Here is a 24,164-nt window from a genome sequence, read left to right on the forward strand (position 1 = left end):
TCAGCATCAATGTCCACGTGAAGAACCTAGTTATGTTGCCACTGTCAACCCAACAAAAGGTACTTTCACAATATATAAAAGAAGGTATTCCTTTTTTAAAGTTTACTTTTATATTTGTTGTTATAGTTGAGTTAGGCAGGGCTTTTGTGCAGTCCTAAGAAACATACTGCTTAGAGTGTTTTTCACTTTGTGGAAGAGTTTCTTTATTTATTTATTTTTCTGTTAGTGTATGGAACTGAGGTGCTTCCTCAGGAGCTCCTTCAGTTGTTGGAGGATGGAGAAGAGGACGCAGCCATGACTTGTGAGACGGCGTCTGAGTCAGCTACTACTCACTAGGAGATCAGAAACATGGTGTCCTTGCAAAAGTGGAAAGAGGCCAGGCCTTGTCTTATAGACAATATGTTAGCTACTCTGGATCCACAGTCACACCGTGTGTGTCAGTGTGGCAAACAAGTAGTTGTGAGGTGTCTGGACTGCCTGCCTCTTCCATTCCTTTGTGCTGAGTGTGATATTGCAGTTCACACACGCTTTGTCCTGCACAACAGAGAGGCAGTAACAGGAGGGTTTTTGCAGCCTTCATCAGAGTTTCACAAGCCAATAGGTACGGTTTTTAATCCTATGCATTTCTTGCTATGTACTATGAGTGGGTGCTGTTATTGTATTTTTATTGTGTGTCATTTAATTTCCAATTCTTTTTATATATATTGTGTGTTTTTAATGTTAGTTCGGCTGTTGCCTGTGCAAAGGCCAGACCATGTGTGTGACTGCCCAGCAGGTAACTTTGAGGTTTCACCCGGCGCAATTGTGGCTCTTGTAACCATAAATGGTAAGTTGCCCTTTTGTCACACAGTACATACACAATAGATGTGTTTGCAGGTTTTAGTGCAAATTGTACATTGCTATCATCATCATCATCGTTTATTTATATAGCACTTTAAAAACACACAAGGCTGACCAAAGTGCTGAACAATAGAAACATAATAGATACATCTATAAGAATTGCTATCTTGTTTTGAATTACCCTCGGCCCGCAGTATATGTGGGCACCTGTCAAAGGTCATTTGGATTTACCAGACCGCTTTGAAAACAACATGAAATCTTCACAACATGAAAAAAATGAATGCTTTGAGCCAGGGGCGATTCTAGGATCAGAGCTTTGGGGGTGCTGAGCACCCAGAGAGCTGCCCATCCAGGCAAGGTAAACTTTACAATTCACGATGAGACGTCTTCCCTGTCTCTGTCAGTCCCTGCATCCTTAAATGTCTCCAGTTGTCCCAAGTTCTCTCTGACTGTCTCCTGGGTGCATTTAAACCCCTGTTCCTCCCTGTCCTCATCGTCTGTTGTCTTCATCTCTGTTATCAGTCATCATAATTTTACCATCTCTGTGCAAGTCTGCAAATTTCTTTATTAAATCATAAGATTCTTAAATTCAGCAAGTCTCTCTCTGCCTGGGTCCTCGTCACAAAACATGACATCACTGTTTTGTACATTTTACCCACAACCCCCACATTTGTGAAAGAAAAGCAAAACACTTTTTTGAGAAGTCTGTAACAAAACCATCAAATCTGATAAAGGTTATTTAAATGATGCTCATAGTGAGTAAGAAGTAAACTGAGTGGATGTTTTGGACAGAGATTCACTTTTAATGTGTATGTATAATATAATACAGATACATAAAAACACTCCCAAAACAGAATAAATTATTACAAAATATTAATAAAAAACTATAAAAATGGAGGCAACTTTGCCTGTGGTAGAATGTATACAATGTATGAAAAAATCTTTACTGCAGATACTAATTTAACTAATTTAATAATACTAATTTTGTGTTGTAAGATTTATGAGTTTCATGCTTTCATAGTGGTACTTGGGAGAGCTTGACATTTTTCTCAGGTGGTACACACTGTAAAAAGTTTGAGAAACACTGATAAGTGTGTCTGTATGCGGCAGTCATACAGACAACTGGACAGTCCAAAGTTGGCCTACCTATTACTGGCTGAGGTTTTAGTAGAGTTGTGGCTGAACCACATAAAAATATATCATTAATTTTAATCTCCCCAATCAATGATAATGTTGGAATGTTGTTAAAGAGGGTCAAAAATGTTTCAACCCAGTTTGTTTTGCAGATTCTGTATAGCAGCTTTAATATAGGGAGAACACAACTTCCAGACTGTATGAGTAAAATCAGGTTTTTTCTCTTCGTCACTTTAATAGTTTCTGTTTTGCCTGTCACTGTTCCCTGTCTGTTTTCTTACCTGGTTCTTCCTGACCTTGTACTTTCTCCTCACATTCCCCTCTTTCCTCTCTCCCTCTTTGGACTGACAATCATACACAAAAAGATTGTATTCAATTAGATGAAAAAATTACATTAATATGAAAAAGAATTTATTAAGATCACTAACGAAAAGTCCTCCCTCAGTGTATTTTCAACCAAAAGGCAAATAACCAAACCACATGAACATCTAATAAAAGATATAAAATATTGAAACACTGATCCAACATTATCCTTTATTGATGGATCATTTGTTCTTACACTTTTACCTGAATGTGGCTCCTTTTTTTTGGAAAAAACTTCCTTATATCCATTATGAACCTGGCTGTCTCTCTGTACACAAACACACACACACAACAGGAGTTATAAAGTTAATGGGCATTCAGTCAGCTAGCTAGTTAGTATCCATTTCAAACAGGACAGTGGTAACAACAGCAGGCTACGGACAATTTTAAGTTTTAGATTTTAAATAGGCTGTATACATTTCAGTGGGAGCAACAGGACGGTCAAATGTCGCTGAATTTACTACAGAGTAGGACGGATTGTAGGGTAGCAAACATAATTGGAAAACACGTTTTCAACACTGCAGGTTACCTGGTGTAAGGTTTTTCAGCTAAAAAGAAACATGACTCCTATCTAACTACATAAAGAGTAACTGAAGGTTAAATGCTGCTAATATGTCCTGTTTTAAGCCAGGCACTCCACCTCCGCTCCGCTGCATCTCAGCTACCATCGCTGTGGCAGCAACGACCCTAGAGCCAGAGTGGGGGCGAGCTGGAACAAACCATTTTGGGAGGGGGGAGGGGTTCTCTATACTTTTGTTGTTAAAATGTTCCGTCTCAACCAAGTACTGTATGCTTTTTATATTTTTAGTAGTGTGTCACACAAACAGCAAATATTGTCAAAAAAAAGTAAGAAATCTTTGGGGGTGCTTTGATTCATTTTGGGGGAGCTGAAGCACCCCCAAAAATGGGCTAAAATCGCCCCTGCTTTGAGCCATGACTGAATTTATCCTTATCCTTCCTAAAGGCTGTTATAACCTTGCACTGCCAGTGGTGAGCTGCACCAGCTGTGACCTAATGTGGTCCCCCTCAGTTAAGGACATTCTGGGTAGTGAATATTGGCCTGGCACCTTAAATTTCTGCACCCTGTTTTCAATGGATGTCTTTCAGTCTTTCTATGACATTAAGATGGCTGCACCAGGGATGTCACTTAAGGCATTTGTCAAAATGTTGGATGAAAGAACAGCCCATTTTGGAAGGGTGAGGTTCTAAATTTGTCACGTTTAAGGAAATTGTGCAAATCAATGTTTATGATGACTGTCCTTGAATATTCTGTTGTTTGTCCTCTACTTAAAAGACTGTCCGAATATCAGTTGATGCCTTCAGTAAAAGCTTTGTGGAGTGGAGTGCTCTAAAGTTTGAGGTGTACAGGATGTGCAAGGAGCCATGCATTAGCTGCCCTGCCTGCACTCCAGACATGCTTGCCGTCTCAGTTGATGGAAACCGTAAGCTTTATCGCTTTCAATCTAATGCAAGGTACGTTATGCATTGTGTACATAAATCAAATATGGCTTTGTAGAAAAAAGTATTTTAATGTTTCTTTTCAAACAACTGTCACGGTGTCCGTTCAGCACTTCAGAGCAGGCGAACTTTGAAGGTGTCTTCATTGAAAAAGATGAGGAAGTTGCTGAGTTTATGAAATACATCCAGAGACACACAAATGATGTAAGAGACTCATATATATTAGTGCAGTCAGCGTTAATCTTGTTAAAATGACGTTAACGCCATAACCATATACACATACAGTTAAGCCCATAATTATTCATACCCCTGGCAAATTTTGACTTAAAGTTACTTTTACTCAACTAGCAAGTTATTTTTTGACTGGAAATGACACAGGCGTCTCACAAAAGATAATAAGATGATGTACAAGACGCATCATTGTGGAAAACAATATTTCTCAGCTTTTATTTACATTTGAGCAAAAAGCATCATGTCCAGAATTATTCATACCCTTTACAAACTGTCACAGTCTCTGGGAAAATCCAAAGTTCCATACCATTCCAAATAGTCAAAGCTGTTCTAAAGCATCCTAATTACCCTGATTAATTGGAAATAGCTGTTTTGATCAACTCAACAGGTGAAAAACAGCAGCTCTCTGCAGGTGGTCTGTGGACATTCATGGCTAAGACAAAGGAACTCAGTGAGGACCTGCAGCTGTGCATTGTGGCTGCTCACAAGTGAGGAATGGGCTACAAGGCCATATCCAAATGTTTTCAAGTTCCAGTGGCTACAGTGCAAAGTATTATTAAAAAAATACAAGATGTTCCGCACTGTGGAAAATCTCAGAGGACGTTGTCGGAAGCCAAAAGTGAAACCTGTGTTGGCCAGGAGAATAGTGAGAGAGGTGAAAAAGAATCCAAGGATCACCACCAAGGCCATTCTGGTGAATCTGGACTCTGCTGGTGGCAATGTCTCAAGGCAGACAGTCCAACGGACACTATTGGGTTCCACGGATGCAGACCAAGGAAAACGCCACTTCTCCAGGCACTTCTAAGGCATGCCAAAGCTCATTTGGCCTTTGCAAATGCTCATCTGGACAAAGAAGAAGGTTTCTGGTCTTCAGTGTTATGGTCAGATGAAACAAAAATTGAATTATTTGGTCACAATGATGTTGCCTTCATTTGGCATAAAAATGGAGAAGCCTTCAACCCAAAGAACACCATCCCCACTGTCAAACATGGTGGTGGGAACCTAATGCTTTGGGGGTGTTTTTTAGCCAATGGACCATGGAACCTAATCACAGTAAACAGCACCATGAAAAAAAGAGCAATACATGAAGATTCTCAACATCAGGCAGTCTGCAGAAAAACTTGGCCTTGGGAACCAGTGGACATTTTAGTACGACAATGACCCAAAACATACAGCAAACGTGGTGAAGAAATGGTTAGCAGACAACAACATTAACGTTTTGCAGTGGCCTAGCCAGAGTCCTGACTTGAATCCAATTGAGAATCTGTGGAGGGAGCTAAAGATCAGGGTGATGGCAAGAAGACCCTCCAACCTGAAAGATTTGGAGCTCATTGCTAAAGATGAATGGGCAAAAATGCCTGTGGAGACATGCAAAAAGCTGGTCTGCAATTATAGGAAGCGTTTGATTGCTGTAATAGCCAATAAAGGCTTTTTTCTATTGATTATTGAGAAGGGTATGAATAATTCTGGACATGATACTTTTTGCTAAAATATAAATAAAACCTGAGAAATATTTTTTTCCACAATGATGCCTCTTGTACATCGTCTTATTATCTTTGGGGAGACACCTGTGTCATTTCTGCTCAAAAAAGAACTTGTTTGTTGAACAAAAGTAACTTTAAGTCAAAATTCGGCAGGGGTATGAATAATTATGGGCTTAACTGTACGTGTGTGTGTGTGTGTGTGTGTGTGTATACATACATGGATGGGTGGATATTTATTTTATTTTTCTCTTGGTGTTGTTATATTACTATTTACTTTACTTTTTCTTAATGTATACTTAATTTTGTCACCATGTGTATTTTTAACAAAAAATTCAATTCAATTCAATTCAATTTTATTTATATAGCGCCAAATCACAACAAAAGTCGCCTCAAGGCGCTTTATATTGTACAGTAGATAGCACAATAATAAATACAGAGAAAAACCCAACAATCATATGACCCCTTATGAGCAAGCACTTTGGCGACAGTGGGAAGGAAAAACTCCCTTTTAACAGGAAGAAACCTCCGGCAGAACCAGGCTCAGGGAGGGGCGGCCATCTGCTGCGACCGGTTGGGGTGAAAGAAGAAAAACAGGATAAAGACATGCTGTGGAAGAGAGACAGAGATTAATAACAGATATGATTCAATGCAGAGAGGTCTATTAACACATAGTGAGTGAGAAAGGTGACTGGAAGGGAAAAACTCAATGCATCATGGGAATCCCCGGCAGCCTACGTCTATTGCAGCATAACTAAGGGAGGATTCAGGGTGACCTGGTCCAGCCCTAACTATATGCTTTAGCAAAAAGGAAAGTTTTAAGCCTAATCTTGAAAGTAGAGATAGTGTCTGTCTCCCGAATCCAAACTGGAAGCTGGTTCCACAGAAGAGGGGCCTGAAAACTGAAGGCTCTGCCTCCCATTCTACTTTTAAATACTCTAGGAACAACAAGTAGGCCTGCAGAGCGAGAGCGAAGTGCTCTAATGGGGTGATATGGTACTACAAGGTCATTAAGATAAGATGGGGCCTGATTATTTAAGACCTTGTATGTGAGGAGCAGGATTTTGAATTCAATTCTGGATTTAACAGGAAGCCAATGAAGGGAAGCCAAAACAGGAGAAATATGCTCTCTCTTTCTAGTCCCTGTCAGTACCCTTGCTGCAGCATTTTGGATCAGCTGAAGGCTTTTCAGCGAGTTTTTAGGACATCCTGATAATAGTGAATTACAGTAGTCCAGCCTGGAAGTAATAAATGCATGAACTAGTTTTTCAGCATCACTCTGGGACAGGATATTTCTAACTTTAGAGATGTTGCGCAAATGGAAGAAAGCAGTCTTACATATTTGTTTAATATGTGCATTGAAGGATATATCCTGGTCAAAAATGACTCCAAGGTTCCTCACAGCATTACTGGAGGCCAAGGTAATGCCATCCAGAGTAAGAATCTGCTTAGATACCATATTTCTAAGATTTTCAGGGCCGAGTACAATAACCTCAGTTTTATCTGAATTAAGAAGCAGAAAGTTAGCGGCCATCCAGGTCTTTATGTCTTTAAGACATTCCTGCAGTTTAACTAATTGGTGTGTGTTACCTGGCTTCATGGATAGATAGAGCTGCATGTCATCTGCATAGCAGTGAAAATTTATGCTATGTCTTCTAATGATGCTGCCTAGGGGAAGCATGTATAATGTAAATAGAATTGGTCCTAGCACTGAACCCTGTGGAACACCATAATTGACATTAGTGTGCGAAGAGGACTCTCCATTTACTTGAACAAATTGGAGTCTATTAGATAGATATGATACAAACCACTGCAGTGCAGTACCTGTAATACCTACAGCATGTTCTAATCGCTCTAATAGGATATTATGGTCAACAGTATCCAACGCAGCACTGAGGTCTAGCAGGACAAGCACAGAGATGAGTCCACTGTCAGAGGCCATAAGAAGATCATTTGTAACCTTCACTAAAGCTGTTTCTGTGCTGTGATGAGCTCTGAAACCTGACTGAAACGCTTCAAATAAGCCATTCCTCTGCAGATGATCTGTTAGCTGTTTGACAACTACTCTTTCAAGGATTTTTGATATGAAAGGAAGGTTGGAGATTGGCCTATAATTAGCTAAGACAGCTGGGTCTAGAGATGGCTTTTTAAGTAAAGGTTTAACTACAGCCACCTTGAAGGCCTGTGGTACATAGCCGATTATTAGAGATAGGTTGATCATATTTAAGATCGAAGAATTAATTAATGGCAGGACTTCTTTGAGCAGTTTAGTAGGAATGGGGTCTAACAGACACGTTGATGGTTTGGAGGAATTAATTATTGAAGTTAACTCAGAAAGATCAACTGGAGAAAAAGAGTTTAACTTAACATCGATGGTACTAAAAGTAGCTGTAGATAATATTACATCTGTGGGATGATTATTGGTAATTTTTTCTCTAATGATAAAAATTTTATTTGTGAAGAAGTTCATGAAGTCATTACTAGTTAACTTTAAAGGGATTGTTGGCTCAGTAGAGCTCTGACTTTTTGTCAGCCTGGCTACAGTGCTGAAGAGAAACCTGGGGTTGTTCTTATTTTCTTCAATCAGCAGTGTTGGGTAAGTTACTTTAAATTAGTAACTTAGTTACATTACTAGTTACTTCTCTAAAAAAGTAACTCAGTTACTTCAAGTTACTCGTTACTTTCAAAGTAACTAGTTACTAGGGAAAGTAACTTTGGTTTTACTCAGAATTCTCTTGTTAATGTGTTGCTTCCGTAACTGGATACCCAGCAAGATTGCCAGGCTTCTATCTTGCTTACTTGCCACAAGTGCACTGTGCCACCTACCAACAGAAAGGAAAAAATAATGTGCACATTTCCACGAGAGAAATCCCACGCCTGGACCGTCGTTGACCGCCGCCATGATTCTAGCCTGCTTTTTACATCAACACAAAAACTGCAGTTGTGGTGCTTTTGATTGTACTCAGAACTTGGAAATTCTGCCTTCTGAATAGGAAGATGTAGGTAACACCAGACTGCAGATGAGCTGCATACAGAGCTGGACTGGGACAAAAAAATCGTCCCGGGCATTTTGACTATAGGAAAAATCATAAAGCCTTTGAATGAAAATAAACACTGTTGTGACAGTGATGTACACTGTTCTGATGGTATATATGTATCAATCTATCAATTGTTTGTTGTAAGACTCAGATAATTATTTTTTTAAAAGCGAGACATTTTAAATGAGAATAAGAAAAGTATATCTTTGTGCCCCCCTTTCCCTGTTAATGCCCTACCTGGCCCCCTGGCAACACTTTGCTAGACCCGCCCCTGCACAGTTACCAGCTGTCAGCTACGTAGAAAAGGATCCTGGTGTTATTTGTCTCTCAGAAACAGTTCATAACTTCCCTTCAACTCATTCATGTCACCTAAAAGGTAAACCTGTTTCTCCATCACCTGTTCAGCTCTGATGATTCAGTAAGGACATCTCCTGGTTTCATCTGCATGTTTCCCTCTCACCAGGTAACCAAACCGACATCATGACCAGCAGCTTTACAGCTGTGGCTCCAGCAAACATCAGCTGATACTAGAAATTAATATTAAATCAATTCTAACAACAGCTGATCAAGCTTAAACGTGCTGCTGTTGTTTAACGCGACATCCGCTGGTTTCCTCTTTCTGGCGCAAAGTGGGCGATAAACAAACAAGAGAGAAAAGCCGATCAGCTGATCATTGATCAGTTTCATGATTGAAGTAGAAACGGGAGAGAATGAGAGAAGAAGAGGCAGCTGTGCAGCTTCAGCTTTGTGTCTTTTTCATTGTAGCTACAGTCCGGGACAAACTGTGTTCCTTTTCACCTCAGTACGAAACGCGTAATATTTTCTCTGAATACCGGACGATTCTGTTTTTTAGGGGACGGTTGGCAACTCTAATAATTAACCGTATGAACAAAATAAAGTTCAACATCAGTAACATAGCACCCACCCAGCTGTATAGAAACTCCGTCATGCTAGCTAGCACGCAGTACGAAAATGTCAGCATACCGAAAATAAACTCCACCTAAATTTGGTTTATATCTGACCCAGATAGACTGCAGGTCATAACTTCTTACCTGAAGTTCAGTTCACCTGACACTCGGACCGGCTGCCGCTTCGGGTCTCTCCTCTTGCCTCCCTTTTCCTTCATCCACCTGCTGGCTTCCACCACTTGCTAATGTTATTGAATCTGTGGAAGCTCCGCGATATCCACCACACGAAGTAACGAGTAACGAGCCTATCTAAATCCCAGTAACGAGTAACGCGTTCCTGGTTTTGGCATAATAACTAGTTACCGTGCTCGTTACCACAATAATAACGTAGTCACTGTAACGCGTTACTTAATAACGCGTTAGTCCCAACACTGTCAATCAGTGACGAATAGTAAGATGTTCTGGCTTTGCGGAGGGCTTTCTTATAAAGCAGCAAACTATTTGTCCAGGCTAAATGATGATCCTCTAAATTTGTGACACGCCATTTCCTCTCCAGCTTACGAGTTATCTGCTTTAGGCTACGTGTTTGAGAATTATACCACGGAGTCAGGTACTTCGGATTTGAGGCCTTAGTTTTCACAGGAGCTACAGTATCCAGAGTCGTACGTAGTGAGGAGGTAAAATTATTAACAAGATAATCGACCTCTGTTGGAGTAGCGTTCAGATAGCTGCTCTGCTCTATGTTGGTACAGGGCATTGAAGATGATAACAGTGGGTGGATTATATTCTTAAACTTAGTTACAGCACTTTCAGAAAGACATCTACTGTGATAAAGTCTACTCTCCACTGCTGTGTAATCAATTATTGTAAATGTAAATGTTATCAGGAAATGATCAGACAGCAGAGGGTTTTCAGGAAACACTGTTAAATGTTCAGTTTCTATGCCATATGTTAAAACAAGATCTAGAGTGTGATTAAAGTGGTGGGTGGGTTCTTTTACATTTTGAGAGAAGCCAATGGAGTCTAATAACAGATTAAATGCGATGTTGAGGCTGTAATTTTATCATCTACATGGATGTTAAAATCACCCACAATAATTATTTTATCTGAGCTGAGCACTAAATCAGATAAAAAGTCTGAGAAATCAGAGAGAAACTCTGTGTAAGGCCCAGGTGGACGATAGATGATAACAAGTAAGACTGGTTTCTGAGTTTTACAGCTGGGGTGGACAAGGCTAAGCATCAGGCTTTCAAATGAATTAAAAGTCTGTCTTGGTCTTTCGTTAATTAATAGACTGGTGTGAAAAATTGCTGCCACACCGCCGCAAAAAATACAACGTGATTTTTATGTTATGTTATCAGTGCTGTCCTGGGGAGACATGAGGTCTTGTGACTTAAGGCTAATTCAGCTAATTGTTATGCATTTGTTTAAAAAAGTTTGTCCCTGATAGGGCTTAATCATGTCATGTCTTTTATGTTAAAATCTTTGAGTGTATAGGTCCCGGGGAAAGGGTTGTGCGGATCTTCATCTTGGACAGCAGCAAAGGAGTCGACCAAAAAGTCCACTGGGAAGTTGGATGAAGAGGGCATGGAAATAGCTGTTTGTCGCCACGGAGTCCTCTTAGCTGCATTGAACATGTTTCGAGGGGAGATCTTTGCTTACCCCCTTTTTCTCCAGAGGAAGTTGGCAGCTAGCATCCCAGGACATATTACGTTCCTTTGCTCCGATGTGGCCTGTAAATATTTCCCATATTTAACCAAGGTGGCTCAGCTGAGGAACCTCTTGTCAATGCGTCATTTTCTGTCCGTCATGCATGCAAAGGCTCACATTTGGAAATGCGAGGTATACTGCAGCTTGTAGTTTTGGATTAGTTTGAGACATTTTGTTATAAGGTTGAATGAATTCAGCAGTCATGTATTGTGACCTCCTTTCTATAGATCAAATGGGGAAGTGCGTTTCAGGATGGGGCCGGTTCTACAGTTGGAAAAGAGGTGGGACAAGTAAACAGTTTCCTGTCTAGGGCGGCCATTGAAGTACATGTCTAAAGCAGGTATGTGTCTGTGTGAGATTCCACTCAGTCTCCTGCTCATTAATTCTTATTTTTATACGAACTGAAATGCAGGGCGAACAGACATGCTGACCCTCCTGGCTTTGGGGTGGAACAAAAGGAAAGTGGAACAACTGGGCCGCACTTTGAGTCAGAGATATCTAAAGGTAATTTTTTCAACACCAATTTTAATGTGTGTGGTAATGGGGGAAAAACACCTGTACTCTAAAAACATCAATGTGAATGACATTTATTAATGTATTCTTAGATCATAAGGATCCTTAGAGAACAAGTGGAGAGCCTGAATGCGACCAAAAATGAGCTGGGTGTGGATGACGACACACTGCAGCAATGGGTGGCCGATGTGCAGAAATGGGCTGAAGGTGAGTCTCAATATAACGCACTCGTGTATAACAATAGGACCCACCATGCCCTCATTAAAGAACTTAAGGTAGAATTAATATCTTTCTGACAGTGTCAACAAACAATGAAAAATAAGCCTTGTAAAAGTGGAATTTATGGCAGAGTTTTTGCGTTTGATCAAATTGGATTGAACCTGGGTTGAAATGATGTCGTACTAGTTGGTTTTATAAACCTGAACACCAACATACTTGTTATCTCATGATAATGCAGCACATGAAGGCTACAGATGTCTTATAATGAATATCATCAAGTCAGTGATTACAGACCCTAACCCACTGTAGTTTGGTGACTGTTACTCGTCCAGTATTCTGATTAATATTCCTCTCACTTAGAAACTGATCAAACTGATGGCAGCCTTGGAGCGTTGCAGGCACGAATAGAGGAGCTTGGGGAGAGAGAGAGGGAGAAGCAAAACACCCACAAAAAACAAAAGCCCAAGCAAGGTCGTCCGGAAAGGACCGTCCGACCATGACAGATGCGTGTTCTAGCAAACAAATTGATGAGTGTAGATTAAAATGTAAATATATACATTATGTGAAGGTGTGAATTTTTTATGATTATTTACAGATAGCAACAAGAGGTGACACAGAATTCGCAAGGTCATCTTAGATGAGAAGAAACGCTTGGCGGCTGCTGTTGACGACTACAACAAGCTCGCTGAACCAACAAAGCAAATCGTATCCAGTGATGCCCTCATCCAGACCGACGTTTGGCCCTGGCAGAGCACAAGTGAACGTAAGCTCTTGATTTATAAATATCCTTTTTAAACAAACTCCCAGTATCTGAGCAGTAGTTGAATGTTTTGTTCTTGAGTCATAACGTGCTACTATGTTTTCCCATCTGATGTTGTTAAACTGTAGCTGCTGCTCAACTCCAGACAAAGAGAAAGGTCTTTGAGAAGGTAATGGCTGTGAGGCACCTGAGAGAGGAGGAGATGATCCTTTGCAGGGAGATGCGGCATCACTGGACAGTGTTGCGAATGCGATCTGTGGTGTTGGGGACAATCTCCTCAGACTGTAAGCACATCTTTTATTTATTAATTATTTAATGAATCGATTGAAAATAAGAGCAGATGCTAAAGTCTTACTGGATCTTTTACCTATATCTAGATTGCTAGCTAACACTGCCTTCTCCCTTAAAAAAAAAAGTTTAATTACAGGATCCTAATTCCTTGTGTTTATGAGGTGAGGTTTTTTGTTTGTTTGTTTGTTTTTTTACTTTACTCATATTTATTTGTTTTGTTCTTTTTACAGCCTCCCTTGTTGGCATGTCGGAGGATGCACAGAAGGGACTCCGTAGCCTGGTTTTAAAAAAACAAAGTGAAGTGAAAGCTGAAATGCTCAAAATAAAGGACATGTACAAGAGAATCCTCAGCCACCAACCACTCCTGGAAATGGACTCGGAGGAGGAGGAAGACATTCCAGACGATGCCACTGAGAGTGATTTGAGCACTTCTGATGAAGACTGATTGTGTCATCATTGATGTTATTTTTGGTAAAATAAAAAGTTAATCACATCTCTGTTTAATGTGATTTTTCAACAGACATTTTACATTTTGAGAAGAAAAATGTAATTCCCTTGGTGCAGTTGTTTACGCATAATCATGCTTTCCCATGTAATTTAATGACTAGTGTACATGTTCAGATACAATAACATTATTTAATTCATGGAATGTTTTCTGTGCTGCTCAAATTACCACAGAATTTAAAAGCACCAGGCAGCACACTCACAAGGAAATTTTTGTTCAGTGTTTTGTCGAAGAAATCAACAAGTACAATTGAGATGTTTGCTGTAGTGGTGTGTTTGTTAAGAAGCATGCCAGCACACTGGTGAACTGACAGTCCCCGAATGCACCCGAGCCAGTGACTCGCCCCAGAGCAAATGAAATTGCTTATCTAGAAAGACAACCGTCATCAAAGAATAAGTAAAAGAATAGGAAACTAACGGTAAGGGAAGGTACTGTGCAATAGGAAAGAAAGGCCAGAGCCATGCAAAATGACCTCCAGCAGGCCACAAATGTGCACGTCTGCTCAAACGGTCAGAAACGGACTCCATGAGGGTGGCATCAGGGCTCGATGTCCACAGGTGAGGGTTGTGCTTGCAGCCCAACACCGTGCAGGATGTTTGGCATTTGCCAGAGAACACAAAGATTGGCAACTTTGCCTCTGGCGCCCTGTGCTCCTCACAGATGAAAGCAGGTTCACACTGAGCACTTGTGACAGAGTCTGGAGACGCCGTGGAGAACCTTCTGCTGCCTGCAACATCCTCCAGCATGACGGTTTGGCAGTGGGTCAGTTTTGGTGTGGGGTGGCATTTCTTTGGGGACCGCACAGCCCTCCAGGTAGCCTGACTGCCATTAGGTACCGAGATGAGATCTTCAGGCCCCTTGTGAGACCATATGCTGGTGCGGTTGACCCCGGGTTCCTCCTAATGCAAGACAATGCTAGACCTCATGTGGCTGGAGTGTGTCAGCAGTTCCTGCAAGACGAAGGCATTGATGCTGTGGACTGGCCCGCCCATTCCCCAGACCTGAATGCAATTGAGGACATCTGGGACATCATGTCTCGCTCCATCCACCAACTGCAGCACAAAATGTCCAGGAGTCTGGGAGGAAATCCCTCAGGAGAGCATCTGCCACTTCATCAGGAGCATGCCCAGGTGTTGTAGTAAGGTCATACAGGCACGTGGAGGCCACACAGACTACAGAGCCTCATTTTGACGTGTTTTAAGGACATTACATAAAACCAGATTAATGATTCTGTATTGCATTGATCAATGAACCAACCCAATAGGAGCTAAAGGAATCCTCTTGACATTACTTCACTCAGTAAGTTTATACTATGTTTAATGTTCATTTTCTGCATCAGTTTAGAACATAACATGTTAGCGCTCCCTGGTCCTTTTTAGAGACAGATCCTGAGACAGCAGGCAGCTATGGAGAACTCGTGTCAGCTGTGGTAATTAAGTAATACTTTGATTTAATATTGATTTCATGACAACTATCCTCAGGCACATATTCCTGGATACATATAATGACATAAGTAAGCTCCCATTTTAGAATCATTGCCTTCTTTGATCTGACTTACTGCCTCAGACTTTAGTCCAGTGTCCCCAAAAGTATAGAAAATCCATGACACTGAGTAAGAGGCCTTTATCATAAGTGAGAGAGTTTGGTGTAACAGTGGTTGAACATGCCAACTCAATCTACAACATACTGCCATTCCCCAGCTGTAACCTGCATATGCATCAAACCAAAATCCAGTATCATAGCCACATGATAGACATAAAGATGAGGTTAAAAGGGTTGTATCATTTTGCCAGATACCTTCATCTCCAAAAAGATAGACATTCTTCAAAAACAAAAGTTTGTGAATATTTGCTCTATTGCCAGGCCTAAACCAACCTGTTAAACTTATCAAATTATTGTCATAGATATGAAAATATTGATTGAAACAGAATAATCCATTCAAGCCTCCATCATCATCCAAGATCACTGTTACTATTCAGATTATTTTATCTCTATTTTCCTCTAGAATGTTTTGAAAATCAGCATTTGATCAACAGACTTTTTTATGTTTATTTTGATCCTATTGTTTACGTGTGTAATTGCATTTTTATTGAAATATTGACAGGAAAACCCTTAATCAAATTGTATCTTTGGTATCTAATAATAATATTAACAATGATAATGTTACATATGCAATATGTACACAATAATAATGTGTAAACAAACAAGAAAAAATTTCAATTATTTTCTAATACCCTGTATATAAAAACCACATATGACCACAACTCCAAATGTGCAATTGTCACGGCATCTAAACATGACATATTGCAAAAGGTAGAAACATATAACATACAATATGTTCTGAAGCTGCTACTGGTGCAGTTAACTTTGCTTTAGGCTCCCATACACAGTACTGCTTACCCTAATCACCTCATACAAGATGTTACTTACTTTACTTTTAAAGAAATTAGACAGTGAAATAGAGACTGACACTGGCTGAAATGTATAGTAAATATTTTATTTTGAACTTTTATGCTGAACTACAAACTGAACTGTGCGATCGCACACAGGCATCTGGTTTACTGTGTGTAAAACTGCGCAGGTTCCCATGTGTCATCCCACACTTTGCCACTGTCAGGGGAAAAATATAACAAACAACAACGACAACCACACACAAAATAGGATAATTTAGGTTGTGACATATGACAATTTTTTAGGATGAAATATCTTCTATATTCATGTCATGCTTTATACACCTTCATTGTAATATAAATTAATCAAATCAAGTCAGAGAGTAATAATATATGGAGTACATGTCAAGCAGGACCACAGCAGCAGCCGCGATCCATCGGAACCTGTTGGATGAGAGAGCACAGAAACTCCAGGGAAGAAGTTTAGTTAGTAACATGCATGAACTGCATTACTGAGACATGTGTGCTTACAGATGGTAGTGAGGGAGAGGGGGAGAGTTTTCAGTAAAAGGAGATGTGACTGCATCTTCAACCAATACTGAGCCTGCATAACCCTGAAAGAGACAGACAGAGAGGGGGGGGGGACACTAACCCCCAGCAGTCTGGTCCTATGACAGCATAACTAAGGGCTGACCTGAACCAGCCCTAACTATAAGCTCTATAAAAAAGTAAAGTCTTATGCCTACTCTTAAAAGTGTTGACCATGTCCACCTCCAAATCTCATAATGAACTTTGGAGGTGGACAGCTATCAAGCTCCTCAGCTAAAAGCTAAAAGCTCCCAATTTACTTTAGTCCAAATACATGAATTCAAATTGAGGTGATAACTATTTATCAACAATATGAATGTCTGTTCCCGTCCAACAAAGTTGTTACTACATACCATATCGAGCAGGGCTTCCACTTGACTTTAACTTCTTTTTCCTGAAAAACATGATATAAACAAACAGTTAATTTAGAAAGACATGCAAGTTGCATACAAAAAGGAGCTTATAAACATTTGTGTACTATTGAATGGCTCAATATATTATACAATTAGTTTACTAAAACATAAGAACCACTACAATGCTTGTACTGCCAGCATCGAGTGCATGTCAGCAAAGCAACACTGCTTACATTGTGGCTCACAAGCAAAACTAACTGAAGCAGATGTTACTGAATGGGAAGGAGCACCTCCACATCAATCACTCCTTCTGAGCATGATGTCAGGAGGACTTTAAAGAACGTAAACACCAGGAAGGCAGCACGACCAGGTTGTATCAGGTGGTATGTTCCTATTTAATGTCCTACTTGGAGCGAAATCCAGACTCAATGGCTGAATTAGCGTAGATTCATCAAATACAAAAGCTCATGGATAGTCAGTCAGGCACAGTTCAAATCCGGGAAGTCCAAAGACGCAAACAAATCTGCACAACAGCAGGCTAAATTACTTACATTTACAACTCTCCTGTCTACTATCTCTTCATATTTGAAAATCTTCTGTGTACGGTGTTTTCGGCATTCTGAAAAATAACAAATGAAATATTTACATGAGGTCTGTAAAACTGGAGAAAATGCAAAAATCAAGAAAAAGAAATCTTAACAAACTTAACGAACCTGTCATGTGTTTCGTACATTTACAATACCATAACGTCTAACCTTTCCTTGTCCTTTTTTTGTTTGGGGCATCCGAGGTGTACGCCGTAGAAATTGAGGGAAATGCAGGAAGCGGAGATGGAGAGGAGGATGCAGGAGGAAGCACAGACGAAGAGGAGGATGCAGGAGGAAGCAGAGATGGAGAGGAGGATGCAGGAGGAAGCAGAGACGGAGAGGAGGATGCAGGAGGAAGCAGAGACGGAGAGGAGGATGAAGGAGGAAGCAGAGATGGAGAGGAGGATGCAGGAGGAAGCTGAGATGGAGAGGAGGATGCAGGAGGAAGCAGAGATGAAGAAGAGGATGCAGGAGAAAGCAGAGATGGAGAGGAGGATGCAGGAGGAAGCAGAGATGAAGAGGAGGATACAGGAGGCTGACAGAGGGAAGATGTTGGTTCAGGCTCTAAATGAAGAATAAATTCCTCGTTTAGAGCCTCTGGGTCTGGGACTGGTCCAGCATCGACACTGTCAGCAGAGGATGGTCCAGCTGCTGTTGTAGAACTTTTAGCAGGAGGTGAAGCTTGTAATTCTGCAAAATTTTAAATATTAAATATTCATTAAAATGGGTTGAAAAAATGTACAGTACACATAAACACATAATAAGTAGTGATTTGCATGTTTTCAGTTAGGTTTTTACTAAAGTTACAACTTGTAAATATTGGCATCAAATAAGTCATCTCACACACTCACTGACCCAAATCATTCAGTACAAGTGCCCTCGGGGGTAGTGTGACATCTGTAGTGCTTTTCTACATTATACATTAATAAATTAATGAGTGTTTACTATAAATCCAGATAGCTAATGGCTTTTTTCCTCTAATGAGACTACTTTCCTGACTTTGTAGTGCATAACATTTGACACTTCAACCTAGTACTGTGACTTAAGAGTTTTGTACAATGGTGATGCTAACGCCCTCAGGGAGGTAATCAGGTAACCTCTTAAGAAGTATATAAGTTATTTAAGAATCTTGGTGTTCATATTGGTAACATTATATAACATTTGTTATACTAGAAAGTCTCGAAGAGAATTATCAGGTCTGGTTTTCCTGAAGATTTTTAAAATTACATTTGTATATACATGAGTGTGAAAGACCATACTATACATACACACACATACAAAATTGTTCAGGTGGGTAACACCAGAGGTTCAGTATGGCTAGCTTTCGTGATGTGAACGCCACATGGGGAGGTAATAAGGCATATATAACACTATTTTCATGTTAGCAACAGGACATGTAGGGCAGCTGTCACCTTACAGCAAGAAGGTTACTGGTCTGAACCTTGGCTGAATAATAGAATAGAATAGAACAAAATAGAGTAGAGTAGAATAGAATAGAATAGAATAGAATAGAATAGAATAGCTGGTGACTGTTAACTATCCTCATCTTCACCATCTTGTTGGTCTCTATGTATCTCGTGGTGAACTGCCTACTTATCTAAGGTGTACAATGAGTATCACCCAAAGACAGCTAGGATAGGCTACCTGATAAGGACACAGATAATGGACAAAGCATATCTTACTTCTCAGAAGGTGTTCATAAAGTTTCCTCATCTTCATGAGGATGTCACATGCAGCACCATCTGCTGGCTCTATGTGATCACGTCCCCTACTATACGGCCCTTTCGGTCAAACTGTCCAAGAAACAGAATAGGCTGGTAGCCCAGGGCATGTAGTTTTGAAACCTGCAAGAACAACAAAGAAAAACATGCAGCCAGTCTTTCATGTAAGCAAATTGATGTATAACAAACCTTTAAGTTTCACATCTTTGGTGTTTTATTGTTGTAAATAGTTAAAAAGTAATTATGGTAACCAAACCTGTAAATTAATGATAAAATCCATCTTGAAATGTTTTGTCTCTCTGTTAATAGCCGATTAAATTAAAAATCAGAAGTAGCTTAAATAAAAATAGTTTTTTCTAGTTTGATGTCTTTAGTGTGATGATGTTATTCTGATGTGAATAACTTTTTTATTTATGCTCTTTTATAAATAAATATTTTATGTGTATATACATGTCTTGTTAGTTTCTTACTTCATGATATACAAGAAAACACTGACAACTGTGATTAATAAAGAACCACTTATTAGATCTGACCTTACTGATAACTGGGCTGAATTAACCAGCCTGCTCGCATTTCTGTTTGTTTTTTTTTTTAACAGAGGCAGCCCAGTTGCTGTTCTTGTTTTTTTTTTTCAATCCCTCCTTTACCTTCAGGCTGCCCAGGCATCCACTGCATGTCTTCCTGTTGCAGGTGTTTGGAGCCTGACAGGAAGGGCATGGTTTGGTTTTTGGCTTTGTCATTTCTGCAAATGAAAATGGAACATGTAGGGATTATTTCAGGTCTGTTTTGGTGAAATGGTTACAAAAATAATTTGTGACCAAAGAAATAACTTATATTAAGAGGCAGTATTACACCATATTTAGAAAAAAAATCAATTACGAGATTAAAGTCGTTAATATTGAGTTAATTACGAGAATAGGGTTAAAAAAAATGAATTAATTACAGAAAAGATACATTGCTAAAATAGAGCAGTACTAACATTAGCTGGGTGGCCAAGCAAGTGTCTTACACATGGGAATACATCACAAAAAAAATTAAATAAACTTTTGCAGAAGTAGTTCTCTTGGTACACAGACTGCTCTGTGAAAACATTTCAAGTTTAATATCAGCTGATTAATATTTCAGTGAACATGCAAATTACCCACAGTTTATCACAACTTACTTAGCTAAGATCTGCCTCGTGTCGAGTCGAAAAATTCGCTGCAGGACCGTGAGTTGAAAGATCCATTTACTACGACTCCCAAGATGCATTGCAGTAAAAACCATCCAATCGCCTTGCTTAAGATCTGTTGACGTGTCGCTAAAGGCGCGCTGTAGATAAATATTGCAATTTGCAAAAAATAAAATAAAATAAAAAAAATAAAATTTGCAATTTGTAATTACATAATTAAACACTGGGCCGGTTTATTTTCGTATTATCGCTGGTTATTATTTTAGAGTAAATAAAGGAATAACGGGTAGCACCAAGCTGTTGTTTATCTTCATTTCCATAGCAACGGCGGTTGAGGCTTATGGGTAGTGTGCAGTTACGGGATTAGTGCGCCGTTAGCGTAAATTGGTCTGATTGGTTGGAGCCGAGCGCATCCAAAACTAACAGGAGTGGTGAATAAAACTATAAATGTGTTTTACGTGTGAAATAAAAATAATAAACCCAACCAAGGATTATGTACGTTAAATCTGCGCACTTTCAGATCGTGAATCACTTTGGAAAATGAAGCGATTTTATTGTTGAATTATCAGTGTTACTTTCATGTGTTTTTGTTGAGAAATGTTAACGATGTCATTAAAAGAAAGCATTAAATTAGGGAGAAAAACCCGTTCGCGGAGAGGGTCCCCGGTTCTCCAGTTAGATTGTACTTCAAGGCGTCACGTTTCGCCATGAAGGGGTTATTATTGGAGTAAATGGATGGCTGGAGCCTCTGCTCGAAGCGTCTCTTATCACCGCGAGCGGGTTCATATTGGAATGAATTGACAACCCACAGCGTCGCATAAAAACGTGGAAGGGTACCTTCAGCGTCAGCATGAGAAGTTAAGGGACGTGACAAATCGTCAGTATTTTACGCGTCGGGAGTGAGAATGGGTTGCGAAGGAACGGCGCTGTCACAGTTCTCTCTCAAACTATGATCTCGAGATCTTAGTTTGATCTCGAGATCATAGTTAGATCTCGTGCATGAGATCAAAGAGCTCTGCTTGGTGCTTTTTGCTGCTGTAGTAGAATTGTCTGGTTCCAGCAGTGGCTCTGTGCTAGACAGACCCATCACCAGTGGCGGTCCTAGCCTGTTTGGCGCCCCGGGCGAACATGCCCTCTGGCGCCCCCCCCCCCCCCCCCCCCCCCCCCCCCCCCCCCCCCCAACACACACACACACACACACACACACACACACACACACACACACAGTTAAGCCCATAATTATTCATACCCCTGGCAAATTTTGACTTAAAGTTACTTTTATTCAACTAGCAAGTTATTTTTTGACTGGAAATGACACAGGCGTCTCACAAAAGATAATAAGATGATGTACAAGACGCATCATTGTGGAAAAAAATATTTCTCAACTTTTATTTACATTTGAGCAAAATGTATCATGTCCAGAATTATTCATACCCTTTACAAACTGTCACAGTCTCTGGGAAAATCCAAAGTTCCATACCATTCCAAATAGTCAAAGCTGTTCTAAAGCATCCTAATTACCCTGATTAATTGGAAATAGCTGTTTTGATCAACTCAACAGGTGAAAAACAGCAGCTCTCTGCAGGTGGTCTGTGGACATTCATGGCTAAGACAAAGGAACTCAGTGAGGACCTGCAGCTGTGCATTGTGGCTGCTCACAAGTGAGGAATGGGCTACAAGGCCATATCCAAATGTTTTCAAGTTCCAGTGGCTACAGTGCAAAGTATTATTAAAAAATACAAGATGTTCCGCACTGTGGAAAATCTCAGAGGACGTTGTCGGAAGCCAAAAGTGAAACCTGTGCTGGCCAGGAGAATAGTGAGAGAGGTGAAAAAGAATCCAAGGATCACCACCAAGGCCATTCTGGTGAATCTGGGCTCTGCTGGTGGCAATGTCTCAAGGCAGACAGTCCAACGGACACTGTTGGGTTCCACGGATGCAGACCAAGGAAAACGCCACTTCTCCAGGCACTTCTAAGGCATGCAAAAGCTCATTTGGCCTTTGCAAATGCTCATCTGGACAAAGAAGAAGGTCTCTGGTCTTCAGTGTTACGGTCAGATGAAACAAAAATTGAATTATTTGGTCACAATGATGTTTCCTTCATTTGGCATAAAAATGGAGAAGCCTTCAACCCAAAGAACACCATCCCCACTGTCAAACATGGTGGTGGGAACCTAATGCTTTGGGGGTGTTTTTTAGCCAATGGACCATGGAACCTAATCACAGTAAACAGCACCATGAAAAAAGAGCAATACATGAAGATTCTCAACATCAGGCAATCTGCAGAAAAACTTGGCCTTGGGAACCAGTGGACATTTTAGCACGACAATGACCCAAAACATACAGCAAACGTGGTGAAGAAATGGTTAGCAGACAACAACATTAACGTTTTGCAGTGGCCTAGCCAGAGTCCTGAGTTGAATCCAATTGAGAATCTGTGGAGGGAGCTAAAGATCAGGGTGATGGCAAGAAGACCCTCCAACCTGAAAGATTTGGAGCTCATTGCTAAAGATGAATGGGCAAAAATGCCTGTGGAGACATGCAAAAAGCTGGTCTGCAATTATAGGAAGTGTTTGATTGCTGTAATAGCCAATAAAGGCTTTTTTCTATTGATTATTGAGAATGGTATGAATAATTCTGGACATGATACTTTTTGCTAAAATATAAATAAAACCTGAGAAATATTTTTTTCCACAATGATGCCTCTTGTACATCGTCTTATTATCTTTGGGGAGACACCTGTGTCATTTCTGCTCAAAAAAGAACTTGTTGAACAAAAGTAACTTTAAGTCAAAATTCGGCAGGGGTATGAATAATTATGGGCTTAACTGTATATGACCCTATATATGAAGAGAGAGAGAGTATGCATAGTATGCAAACGGCTACCAAACAGACATCATAATTCGTCATATAATGGGAACAGGACAAATCAACAATTGACACTGACTAATTAATATTATATTATTGTATATATTGTTTGGAGTTTAGTCTCTTACTGTTACTATTTTTACCATTTCTTCTTGGAGGAACTGTAACCCACATAATTTCCTTAGGGATTAAGAAAGTATTCTGATGCTTCATGTTTTAGGATACATGACCTGCCATTATCCACTGACACATCTGCTTACCTGTATCTTTTGCTCGTTTCTCCTTGTAGGAGCCGTAGTTAAATGTATTGAATTTTAATGATCACTGGGTTTTCATTTGATGTGTAACGGGAGTCACGTGGGACATTAAGAGGGCGTTGTCAGTCTGTCATTCACTGGTTTGATTTTGACAGAGAGGAGGGCTGGCAGCCGTAGTTTTTGTTGACCGCAGCACAATGAGTTTCCCCTTGTTGCATTAGAGCTGTGATGTTTTAAGAGTTTGAATCGCGAGCCGATCACATTGCTCTGTAAACTTTTCAAGCACTTTAATAAACAAGCAAGCAATTCCACCTCTCGCATTATTGCGTACAGTTGACAGCGCATCAGGCAAATAGGCAGGCTCCATCCCCGGCCTCTAGCGACTGTGGAAGTCGCTACACTCCTCCTCTTCTTTTCTCTTTTTTTTAAACTTTAAAAACGGGTTGTGTGTGAGACTTTAAATCAACAAAATATAAAATATACATTTTAAATTGTTATTGATCCCTTTACCCCGAGTCCTAAAGTGTATATTTAGTTTCTTACTCTTCTTATATTTGTTGTTTGTTTACTTGCACTGCTGTAACTGGAGCCTCGTCGTCACGTCTCTCTATATACTGGACTGTATGTAGCGGAGATGACAATAAAGTTTACTTTGACTTTAGCAGCGAGCAGGCGCACCGAGAGCTCTCGCGCTCACTTTTCGCCTATAGAATTTCGAAAAAACATCGGTGCAAATTATAAGTCTGTATCATGATGTCTGGTGTTTTCGTGTTGTTGG

General features: G+C 40.1%; 2 long non-coding RNA genes across 4 annotated transcripts; one reads left to right on the top strand and one right to left on the bottom strand.

The window, feature by feature from the left end:
* LOC109201633 (uncharacterized) lies at window positions 1–3,375 on the top strand. Of its 2 annotated transcripts, none has more exons than XR_002061691.2 (4): window positions 1–59; window positions 227–601; window positions 725–826; window positions 3,302–3,375. It is a non-coding gene; the product is annotated as an uncharacterized LOC109201633 (long non-coding RNA). The 2 variants fall into 2 exon arrangements; XR_003219333.1 differs by having other exon boundaries at window positions 50–84.
* Window positions 3,376–15,969: 12,594 nt separating this feature from the next.
* LOC109201629 (uncharacterized) lies at window positions 15,970–20,485 on the bottom strand. Of its 2 annotated transcripts, XR_002061685.2 has the most exons (5): window positions 20,253–20,485; window positions 19,624–19,832; window positions 19,052–19,213; window positions 17,334–17,401; window positions 15,970–16,823 (listed from the first exon to the last, which is right to left on the bottom strand). It is a non-coding gene; the product is annotated as an uncharacterized LOC109201629 (long non-coding RNA). The 2 variants fall into 2 exon arrangements; XR_002061686.2 differs by lacking the exons at window positions 19,052–19,213; window positions 19,624–19,832; window positions 20,253–20,485 and adding an exon at window positions 17,538–17,673.
* Window positions 20,486–24,164: the final 3,679 nt, after the last annotated feature.

Source organism: Oreochromis niloticus, linkage group LG3 (genome assembly GCF_001858045.2).
Source record: "Oreochromis niloticus isolate F11D_XX linkage group LG3, O_niloticus_UMD_NMBU, whole genome shotgun sequence".
Taxonomy (NCBI): Eukaryota; Metazoa; Chordata; class Actinopteri; order Cichliformes; family Cichlidae; genus Oreochromis; species Oreochromis niloticus.